Source organism: Schistocerca gregaria, chromosome 4 (assembly GCF_023897955.1).
Source record: "Schistocerca gregaria isolate iqSchGreg1 chromosome 4, iqSchGreg1.2, whole genome shotgun sequence".
In the NCBI taxonomy this organism is placed as follows: Eukaryota; Metazoa; Arthropoda; class Insecta; order Orthoptera; family Acrididae; genus Schistocerca; species Schistocerca gregaria.
The window spans coordinates 115,603,533-115,615,758 of NC_064923.1; the positions used below are offsets into that span (position 1 = coordinate 115,603,533).

The following is a 12,226-nucleotide window of genomic DNA, read 5'->3' on the forward strand; positions in this document are numbered from 1 at the left end:
TATTCTGCTGTCGTAAATAATTTTCATTGTGACAAAGCTGTCCATTCTTGTAATAACTGTGCCTCTCCAAACTGACTGTCACTGAATTTGGATAAAAGATAATATATGCAATTTAGTACAGCACAAATCCTGACCACACAATTATAATTAATACTCGAGGACAAATTAATAAATGAAACAGAGCATTCTAAACTGTTTATACTGATAAGAATTTTAACTGGAAGTCATACATTATAGATTTACAGATCATCTTAAATGTCTTAGCTCTGCAACTTTTGTGTTATGGATAATATCAGATTTTGGAGACAAAAATGTACAAAATTGACTTACTTTTCCTATTTTCATACATTAATGTAATATAGCATCTTATTCTGGGTAACTTCTCATTGAGGCAAAAAGTGTTTGTTACACAGAATCATGTCATAAGGATAAGATGTGGTGTGCACTCTAGGACCTCTTGTAGATAGCTCGTTAAACAGTCAGGTGTACTGACAACAGTGTCACAGTCCATGTATATCCTTATGAAGTTTGTTGTCAACAGTCCATCAATGTTTAAAAACAATAGTCACATTCACAAATATAATACTAGAAGGAGAAATTATTTACTCTATCCATAAGTCAGCCTTTGTGTGTCACAGATAGGGGTGAGGTATTCATATCCTTGACCACCTGCACACTGATATAAACAACTTAATGGATGATAAAATGAACTTCAAACACAAACTGAAATTACATATGCTTATCATTTCTGCTCCTTAAACGAATTAATAAGTGTGTAATAGTATGATTTGTGTGTAATAAAATGAAAACAAGTAAATGGCCAGCATGTTTTGTACATTATTAATTTAGTAAAAGTTCTGTGATATATTCACTTTCTGGCAGATTGCAGCTGAATGGCATAAGTAGGAAACAGAGTTTTTGTCTCTGTTGAAACAAATATTCACTTAAGGCCATTTTAAATGTGGACATGATACATTTAATGCCCTGTATTAAAACTTTACAAACAGACAGCAGTGCTCTTCAAACAAAGAGAAACTGACCAACAGATTATTATTTAGTGACTAATATTCATCTTGCATTGATGGCAAGTCTGTTGTTTTGTTAAAAAATATTGCTCTAGAAATTATAATTCTCTAATTAACAGTTCCCTAATTACAGACTCTTTCCCAGTTGCTTTCAAAACTGCTGAAGTTATTGCTTTGTTTAAGAGGAGGAGCAGACAATGTCTCTGATGGTTCACCTGAATATGACTGTCAGACACACAGTTGAAATACCATGAAGTGAAGTTTAAAACAACTGCATGCAATCCCAAAATCTTTTCAAACAGAATAGAGATTGGTCAATAAATATATAAGGTGGCGCATAGAATGTCTTTGTCTCTCTTTGATGGCCCACCTGAAGACAACTGGCAGGTGTCCAATCGAAATATCGTGGAGTGAAGTTTACAACTACCAGCTACAATCCCAAAATCTCTTCAAACAGAACAGTGATTGATCAATAAATATATAACGTGGAGCAGAGAACGTCTTTGTTAGTCTTTGATGACTCATCTGAAAATGACTGGCAGTTGGCCACCTGAAATAACATGGAGTTAAGTTTATGATGACCAGCTGCAATCCCAAAATCTCTTTTAATGTTAATTTGTTGGGGAAATTTTAAATTTCACAATCTCCCTTCTTTCTGCCATACCAAAGATCCTAGAAAAGTAATGTGTTCCTATGTACTTTCATTCTCTGATAAATATTGCCTACTCAAAGAACATTAGTTTGGTTTTTGCTAGAACAGGTCCATAAATGAAGCATTATTTTCCTTTACTGATCAAGCTCTAAGTGTTTTTAATGTTAAACATTCTGTCTCTGGTCTTTTTGTAGACCTGACTAAACCCTTGGACTAAGTCAGTCACTCTCTGCTGCTAGAAGAAGTAGAATTTATTGGCATTAGAGACATTTGTAATATGTGGTTTCAGTCAAACCTCATTAACAGGAGGCACGTGGTTGAATTCTCAGACAAAGATAGCATTAGAGCTCTATCCAGTGAAACTATGATTAGGTGTAGTGTCCCTCAAAGTTCAGTCCAGGGCTTTTACTTTTCCCGATATTTATCAATGACTTGCCTCAGAATCTGCCTAATGCCTTACTTACATTGTTTGCGGGTGACACAAATCTCCTTTTTCACAGTCCGTCTCTCCAGGTTGTTAAGAATGTAATAGCAGATTCTATCACCGGACTAATTTTTTGTGTACACAAAAACAAATTACTATTAAACAAAAGCAAAACTGCTCATATACTTTTCAGTGCCTCCAAAACTTAACCTGCCTACATGGAGCCCATACTAATTGACAATGAAACAATAGAGCAAGTCAATGAGATCAAATTTCTTGGTGTGTGGATAGACAATAACTTACAGTGGAATATTCACAGAGAATAGCTACTAAAGAAAATGATTATATGTGCTATGCTTTTCATATTCTTTGTCAGTCATGTGATACCTCCATCCTAAAAACACTTTTTGGTTTAATACACTCAGTTCTCTCATGTGGTATTCCATTGTGGGGATCAGTATTTGGAGAAATTCTTGTAATGCAGAAGAGGCTCTTGAAGATAATGAGACAGATGTCATCTCCTCATACCTCCACTGGCCCTATTATCAGGGAACTGAAAATACTGCCAGTTCCCTGCATTAATATATAAAAACTGTAACTTTTTTTAATAAGAATTTGCATTTGTTTCAGACAAATAAATCTATTCATGATCATAATACTCCTACTAGTACATACATTCACCTAAACAGTTAAAGACTGACCAAAAATTTGCTTGGTGTTAGAAATATGAGCAGTGTGCTCTACAATAAAATACTTATATTGATTACAGACAGTAGAAATGCATTTAGGAATAAAGAAAAAAATATCTTACTTAAGCATTCATTTTATTTGGGGGTTGATGAATATCAACACTGAACTTGACCTAAATGTTCTTGCACTCTTAGTCTACAGTGTGGTTGTACTATAGTATGTATATAAATTTTTGTAATAGTGTATAATTGATCTGAATTGTGCTGTTATGTTTTTGTGTTTTATTTTTCATATTTAATATTGCTCATGTGCAGTTGACTAAGTTTCTTAAATGTGATCTAGTCTGATGAACTATGCTGTGCTCAGTTATTAGTGTGTTATCACAAATAATCTAACCTGTTCATCATTGTTGTGTAATCTATGGCTTACAGTTCATGAAGCTCAGTTCTAAAAATTTTAAGTTTGTCCAAAATCTTCATAGATCTTGTACATATAAGATTTGATTAACTAAATAAATCTAGTTTTTAATAAGGAATATATGGTGGTACATATTCCTCGACTAATCAGTGTCTTAGAAAATTATCATTTTTTTATTTATGCAACATAATCAATAAATGAAAAAAAGATAAGGAAAACAAGTTTGACCAACAAGTGGAAGAATTAACATGAAAAGCATTTGGCTTCAGAGAGATGATGTTTTCACATCAATAAAACATTTATGTTTATGGATGTACTAAATTCAGTAAAACTATATAGTATATGACAATGATGATGAAACAAAGTAGACAGTAAAAAGCGAAAGTCATTCTATGACAGTCATAGAAAATCATATAGGGTACAGTCTCCCCCACCAGGTGACTTTGTATCAATGACATCTTTCCTTACATGCATACAAAAAATAATAGATACATTTATTGTCATCAACATCATGAAATTGTTCAAATTAAATCATTTATGATACATTTTTGCCTCCTTAGGCACACCATCATGTATTTTTTCCATACGTCTGATAGCTCTCCTTGATGAGATTGATGCAACAAGGTTGTCATGTTCACACATGGAGTCCATTCCACATACTGTTACCATCATCTATCGTATGGGAGTTTTCATCATGGATAATGTTGATTTGATTCAAAAATCTGAAACATTGTAAAACAAACTACTGTTACAAATTAGAAAGAGAGAAAGTACCATGATACTTCCAAAATATGTAATCAAAACTAGTAACAAAATAAACCCACAACTGACACAGACAACACTTCAGTGTCATTTAACTACAAGAGAAGATTAACTAAACATTATGAAAACCAGGTCATTAAATATAGCAATGAAAACAATCAATTTTTGACAAAATAGTTTTATTGGACAGATACAAAATCTACTCACCAAGCACTGCCAGAACACACACATAGAAGAAAGTTATAATAAGGCAAGCTTTTGGAGCCAGTAGCTCCTTCTTCAGGCTGAAGCGAAGGAAGAGGGGTGAAGGAAAAGGACTGGAGAGGTCTAGGGAAAGGAATAGGTTTGGGGAAAGTCCAGTCCCCAACAATCAGTCTTTCCTTCTCATCTCATGCACTAAATTACCTAGACCTCTACAGTCCTTTTCCTTCACCCCTTTTCCTTCCCCTTCAACCGTTCTGCCTGAAGAAGGTGCCACTGGCTCTGAAAGCTTTCCTAATTATGAACTTCTTTTATGTGTGTGTTCTGCCACCACTGGTGAGTAGATGTTTTTATTTTTTTATGTCTATCCAAGTAGGTCATTAAATGTGGCATACTGTGAAGTTCTGTGATGTAACTATTGTTATTTCTATTGTTTAGTGATGACTTCAAGTCAAACATTAATGTCACAGCTGTTTTCAGTTTATAACAGCAATCAACATAACTGTTGAAAGACATTAAGAACTACCAAATAAATCAGTAATATAAAATTTGTACATGAATGGAAAATTCAATATGAAATACATACCTATATGAGGTTAGATCACTATTTGGCAAACATTCACAGAAGAAACATTCAACTTATACTGGTCTGTTGTCTATTTCTTCTATTTGGTGTGGAGTGATGTATGCTCATAGGCACATTAGTAAAAACTTTCAAGTAGTATACAGAACCAACCCATCACAGACAACACACACATACACACAGCTACATTTTCTCAGCCAACTGAACTGGCCTGACTCTCCAGTGTCAGGGCAATGCAGCCAAGAATGTGTCTGTTTGTTTCTTTTATATTAGTTAGCACCAAATAAGGACACTGCCAGAGAGCCCAGAAATATTTTCAGTCTTGTTTATGTGCATGTCAATTGCTCAATGACTTGATGATATGGTGAATAGTTACCATTACCTTTACTTTGGTACAAATGAAATAATGAGAACAATATCAAAAATGTAGTGTTCTGACAGATACACTTGAGCAGAAGACAGCACAAAACATTAATATTTTATTCTAGAATGATCTCAGTTTGGATGCAAATACTAAAAATGTTTGGAAGGAGCTGCTGATTAATGAATTTTCAAGGAAACTGTTGGCACAAAAGTTGTCTTGAAAATTGTACGTGTGTGGTCTTCTTTTTATGTAATTTTTATGCTATTCTCTAAAGGTCATTACATGCCTGAATACAAAGAATTTTGTGGTGCAAAGAAAGATTTGAGGACTTACTGGAGGAATAAAATTGAAGAAATGGTACAGGTAATCAGATATTCTACTTCCATGCAGTACTTACAAATGTGAGAGAACCTCTGAAAAAATATTACCTTCATCAAAACATAAATTTGCATGTCCACAAACTAGACTTTTTGTTAAAGGAACCTTTCATTATGGAATACATTTACAGCAATTTTTAGAATGATGTATTTAATTTCTCTCTATCCCTGCATATAGAAACTTTAAGGAAATTTAACTGTTTCTCTATTTCTGTGAATAATCTGTAATACATTTTCTAAAAATAATCACCAGTATTTAAACTAAAGCATTTTTATGCAAAAACGATAAGAACAACAGGAAAAAGTACAATTTAGAAGTGTGTTCAAACAAAGAAAATTAAAATTTTAAAAGAGGTGTGGAGTAATATTGGCCACTATAATTCAGGACCTAAGCCTGTAAAACATTAATAATATTAGCATTTCAGTTTCAGAAACATAGTTACAGCCACAAGTACTAATTCTCTATGACAGTAAAAGACAAAAACAGTATCCATAGCTGCTGTGAAAGAAACTAGTCACTACTGTAACAGCTTTTTGATTTTCACAAGACTAATGACAGAGAAGATGATCAGTAGCTAAGCTCAGTAACACTAGAGGACTATTATGACCTCTCAGAGTATGTTACTAAATACCTCAAAAGGTATTGTAATCAAATTGGCTAAAACAATTAATAAGATTTTAAATGAAGGCACATCTCCAGAATGTTTGAAAATATCTGTAGTTAAACTAGTTCACAAGAAAGGAGGTGTAGCACCTACAGATAATTATTGACCTACATCACTTACACCTGCAGTACCAAAAATAATATAATACTGTGTGCATGAATAGGTAAACCAATATTTGAATCTAATGATATACTTAGCTGCTTATAATACTAGTTCTGGTCCAGCCTTTCTACAGTCCAAGCAGTTGAAAGCATGATAACTAAGGTGCACAAATGTTTCCAATAATAATAAATGATTTTTGCAACAACATTGGATCTAAGGAACACGTTTGTTATGGTGCCCTACAATATTTTCATCAGAAAACTTTGCCACTATGGAGTAGAAGACAATCCTCTATGACCAACGCAATTTAGTGAATCAGGAAAATAAATAATGAAAACTGAGATTGTCTTCCACTTATAAAATCATTCCTTGTAAAGCATGAGTAGCAAGAAATCAATTTCATAAGTATAATTACAGCCACAAGCACAGATTTCACCCAATTTCACATGATCTGCTCTTGGATCTTTGTTGTACAGTATTGATACAGATTATGTACCCACAGTCCTGTAATGAGAACTACTGAGGTGACACAACAGTCATCTCATCTGACACCAATCTTTGAAATGTGCACCACATTATGGTGGTAGTGTTGGAGAGATGTACCACTTAGTTTCAGGTGTACGTACTGCAGAAAAATGACAGTAAAACAGAAGATATTATATTCAGTCTAAATGCTCCTAGTCAAAATAACAAAACAGTCAAATCACCACACCAATAGCATAAAAATGTTTGACTGAAGCTAAATATGTAATGTTTGTTGGCTTGTAGCATTATTTATTTTGATCCAACATTAACTGATTACAAAAAAAAAAAAGTTTTCTTCGTTCCAGTCTCCTGGATAAGTCAGAGTCTTACTTACCACAGTTATATATTATTGTCTGGCATTATTATCTACACTGTTTCTAAATTTAGTTGAGTGAACAATGTAACATATATGGACTACACATAAAACCAATTTGCTATTGCAATACATTGATTAAGGAATTTACAGTTTATGATACAGTCTTCAAATCTGAGATTCAAGTATTTACAGTTTGTAACACAGTCTTAGATCTGAGTGTCATATATTTTTAGGTAGATGTCTTCCATCACACAAGTGTACTAAATCTAGAAAGTCATCTATTGAATACACAGGATTGTTTAGTAGCCATAATTTTAATTTTTTTAAGTTCTACAATGGGCAATTTGGAGATATTAGGATGGAAGCAATTCAGTAGTTTTATGCCTGTATGCATAGTGAGGGCCTTTCTCATAAAGTGTTGTTCTGTGAGAGATGTTGTGTGGTCTCTCTCTCTCCCTTTAGTGTTGTGTTCATGTGTTTCTTTATTAAGTGTTATGTTAATGTTTACTTCCATAAAAATCATCTTAAGTGTGTACAGGTTATGAATGGTTAGTATTTTAAATTCTTTAAGCAAGTTTCTGCAGGAGTCCCTGGCACATTTCTTTCCCTTAATTTTATGTGCCTTATTTTGTGGGATAAGTACATTTTTCATATTAACTTTGTCACTCAATTGCCATACCTCTATCCCATAGCTTAGATGAGATTCAAATAGTGCAAAATATATTTGCCTCAAAATTGAAATACACTACCACATTGTGCAGGATGATGGCAGCTTGTGACCTGCAGATATAGATCAGTATGCATTGGCTTGCGGTAGACACTGTGTCCCAAGGTTCCATCTGCTTTCCTTCATACCAAAACATCAAGAAAAGGTATAGAACCATCTTTTTCCACTTCCACTGTGAAGTTAATATTAGGATGGAGTGAATTCAGATGCTGAAGAAATGTACGTAGAGCATCAACTCCATGTGGCCACACCAAAAATGTATCATCCACATACTGCAGAAAACAAGAGGGTTTGTGAGTGGCTGACTGTAGTGCTTTATCTTCAAAGTCCTCCATAAAATACGTGGCCACCAAAGGGGACAGAGGGCTTCCCATGGTGACACTGTCCACTTGTTCAAAATTTTGGTCATGAAATAAGAAGTATGTTGAAGTAAGCACATGTTTATATAATGCTACTATGTCCCCCTCAAACTTGTTACTAATGAGCTCCGAAGAGTCCTGCAAAGGCACTTTGTAAATAAAAACATAACATCAAAACTTACTAAGAGATCCAATGATTTCAATCTAAGAGTTTTCAGGTGACCTATGAAATCTTCAGAGTTTTGAATGTGATGGTCGCACTTGCCTGCGAGAGGTCCCAATAGTGACACATGGACTTGATACTCTACCTACATTTCTTAAGCATCTGAATTCGCTTCTTCTGAATATAAACTTCATGGTGGAAGTGGAAAAACATGGTACTTTACCTTTCCTTGATGTTTTGGTATGAAGGAAAGCAGATGGAACCTTGGGACACAGTGTCTACCGCAAGCCAATGCATACTGATCTATATCTGCCGGCCACAAGCTGCCATCATCCTGGACAATGTGGTAGTGCATTATGTACATTAGTACATAGAGCACACATGGTATCTGATCCTGAAAGTCTGTTGAGTGAAATACAATATTTGAAGACAGTGTTCTGACAAAATGGCTATTCTGAGAGAGAGATATGTAATGGATTCAGACCCAGGAGTTCAATCTGTGGAGCAGAATAAAGATACAAAGACACCCAACACTTTGGCCTTTCTGCCATATTTTGGTGCAATGTCATCAAGAATCAGAAGAGTCCTCAGAAGATGTGAAATTAAGAGTGTCTTTCAACCATCTGCTAAACTGAGAAACCTGTTGGGTTTGGTTAAGGATGACCTTGGCCTGAGGAAATGTGTTGTGTACAAGATTCCTTGCCAATGTGGGTCAGCATGTATAGGCCATACATGCTGCACAGTACAAAAACACTGTGATGAAGATCAACGTCATACATGCCTTTGTCATCTAGAAAAGTCGGCAATTTCAGAACACTGTCTGAATACACGACATCAGATGATTTATGAAAAGACGGAAGTTTTATCCCTGGCATCATCTTTCTGGGGTTGCGTCATTAAGGAAGCAATATATATCCGTACAGCTAATAATCTCATCAACATGGATACAGGAGTTCAACTGAGCTCAGCTTCGAAGCCTACACTGGTTGCTATTAAATTACGACATGAAAATCAAGATTCTTCGATAACAGGCTCGTCATAACATTGGTCTAGTATGGCCATCAGTTAGTAATGTATGGCCGCACTGTTGGCAAATGCAGTGTACTGCTCACATGCAGGAGAGTCACTTTGTGATTTTCGGGATAGGGAGTTTGAATATGGCACCATCTAACTGCAAATCATTGTGCATGCGTGATTTCCACACCTGTGCATTCTTTGTATGCATGTTCTAGAAACAGGGCATTGATGGGTGGATACCTAGCCACCAGCAAGATTGAACCACCTGAAACAGTCGGACAGTTGCTCCGAGGAAATATTGTGGAATTGCACAATGTGATCTAACAGAAACCCATGAAGACCACAATGTGTCATTACTGCTCCGAGGAAATATTGTGGAATTGCACAATGTGATCTAACAGAAACCCGTGAAGACCACAATGTGTCATTATAATACTGGTCCAATCTACATTGCTTACCATGTTATTCAAATTAATTATATTTTGGTCTGTATTCATCCTAATATATCTATAGCAACTGTGTGTAGGAACCTGGTGGTCTATATAAATATATAACATAAATTTCATCATTTGGTGTCTTTATACGTGCTGCACAATTGTCCCTTTTAATGAATATTTACTTGCATTTACAAGATTAAAATAAAATGTGCTTTTTACATACACTGACACACACACACCCACCTCTGATGGAAGATCTGCAAAACTTGTGAGCTACAGGGTGGTGCATGATAAGTCACCTGATTTATTCCATGAATAATACATTTGTTGTTGACAAGATTTGTAATTTATTGATGTAAAAGTAAAAGATACAGCTTGGAAATACAACCTAATGAATCACAAGTTCAATATGACTGGCATTTTGGTTTACAACTTCTTCAAGTCGCACACATGCATTTCTGACGACTCTCCGACACAAATTTTCTGGAATGGTGCAGCATAACTCCACAATGATGACCCTAAGTTGTAGTGCATTTTTGGGTTTTCTGTGGTACACTTTCTCTTTAAGGAACCCCCAAAGGAAGGAGTCACATGGTTTAATGTCTGGGCTGTGGGGCAGCCACATTCCTCCTCCTAGGTAACATTCTGGAAATCTGTATGACAATACCCTAAGGCCAAGACTTTCATGTAGGAAATCAAGTACTTCATTGGCAGTATGGGGACATGCTCCATCCTGCAAGGACTGTTGTGTCTGCAATGGATGACATGAGGCCATGAGTTGAGGAAAGAACTGGTTTTGCAGCATGTGAAAATAGCGTTCACCGGTTACTGTAGCATTGAAGAAGAACAAACAGATGATTCCATAGTTTGACGTTGTGACCCACACACCCACTTTGTCCCCATAGGTGTCTTTCATGTGGATTATTCTTGGATGTTCATGTACCTAGAACCGAATGCTCTGTTCATTCACAATGCCATTCGCGTAAAAATAAGCTTCATCATAAAACCATGTGTTGTGTAGCACTGCCTCTTGGTCTTGCCTGATTGTCCACTTTGCAATCTGCAGTCTCCGCTCCTTACCTCTTGCAGTTAGCTTATGTGCCACAGTCATCTTATATGGATACAAGCGAAGGTCAGATTGGATAATTCTTTGTACAGATTGGTGTGAAATTCCCAACTTTGCACTGACTCTCTTGTTGATTTGCTTGGACTACAAATCAGAGACACTCAAACTGCTTCAATGTTTTGTGGCAAACATACGGTATGTGCATGTGGCCTCTGACAGTCCAAAACAGATCCAGTACCTTCAAATTTTTTATGTAATCTGCATATTGCCTGTGGGCTGGGAGCCTGCCCTGTGCTGAAATGAGCACAAAACCTTCTCTGTGTCAATGTAACACTGTTCATCACTGTGAAAGGTAACACAATCTTCGTCTTTTGTGTGATGGTCAATCATTCTTTGTCCATCATCGCAGCACACTGAAATGGTGGACTCACAATGGAAGCAATGAACTCACAGTGACATCTGGCATAATTTCTATGAAGTGCACGAAGTTGAGCACACAATTTAAAAGGTATTGCCCCAATAGTATACTTGTAGGATAAAAATTCAATCAGGTGACTTATCATGCACTTCTATGTAGTACCATGTTTAGAGGTTTAAAAAGTTCTAATTTGGTATCAGATAACAAGTGTTAACTAATAGCAAGCACGTCAGGCACACTTTCATTTACAAACACCTCTAATTGTTGATATTTATTTCTCAGGCCCTGTACATGTTGGTGGATTATTTTATTTAAAGTCGTAAATACCGTGTTGCAGATTACTGTGCTTTTCCAAATTAAATAAGGTCATATCTCTGTTTCTCTTGTGGGCTTCCTTCTCTTTCTGGTTTCCACTAAAAAATCATTTACATGGGATGGAGGTACTGGCTTCTGTGTGCTGTCTGAAGTTTTTTAGTTGAGAGTGCTGGTTTTTCTAATGTTGGAGTTGAATCTGCTGCTGTTGTGGATTCTTCTCCTGTTGCTAAAGATGGTTTTGTTGCTCTTGCTGTAAAGTTTGGAAGGTAGGAGACGAGGTACTGGCAGAAGTAAAGCTGTGGGTACCGGGCGTGAGTCGTGCTTCGGTAGCTCAGTTGGTAGAGCACTTGCCCGCGAAAGGCAAAGGTCCCGAGTTCGAGTCTCGGTCGGGCACACAGTTTTAATCTGCCAGGAAGTTTCATATCAGCGCACACTCCACTGCAGAGTGAAAATCTCATTCTGGAAACATCCCCCAGGCTGTGTCTAAGCCATGTCTCCGCAATATCCTTTCTTTCAGGAGTGCTAGTTCTGCATCTCTCGCAGGAGAGCTTCTGTAAAGTTTGGAAGGTAGGAGACGAGGTACTGGCAGAACTAAAGCTGTGGTTACCGGGCGTGAGTCGT

The 12,226-nt window shown here is 36.2% G+C and overlaps 1 protein-coding gene and 1 non-coding gene across 2 annotated transcripts in view; one reads left to right on the forward strand and one right to left on the reverse strand.

Moving 5' to 3' along the window:
* Positions 1-2,908: 2,908 nt before the first annotated feature.
* LOC126268109 (uncharacterized) overlaps positions 2,909-12,226 on the reverse strand; it is a 42,841-nt gene continuing 33,523 nt past the window's right edge. Inside the window, exon 3 of the mRNA XM_049973622.1 lies at positions 2,909-3,930. The gene's annotated coding sequence lies outside the window, so the exon portion shown is untranslated. The remainder of the gene's footprint in view (positions 3,931-12,226) is intronic.
* On the forward strand, positions 11,925-11,999 carry Trnas-cga (transfer RNA serine (anticodon CGA)). Its single transcript has one exon. It is a non-coding gene; the product is annotated as a tRNA-Ser (tRNA).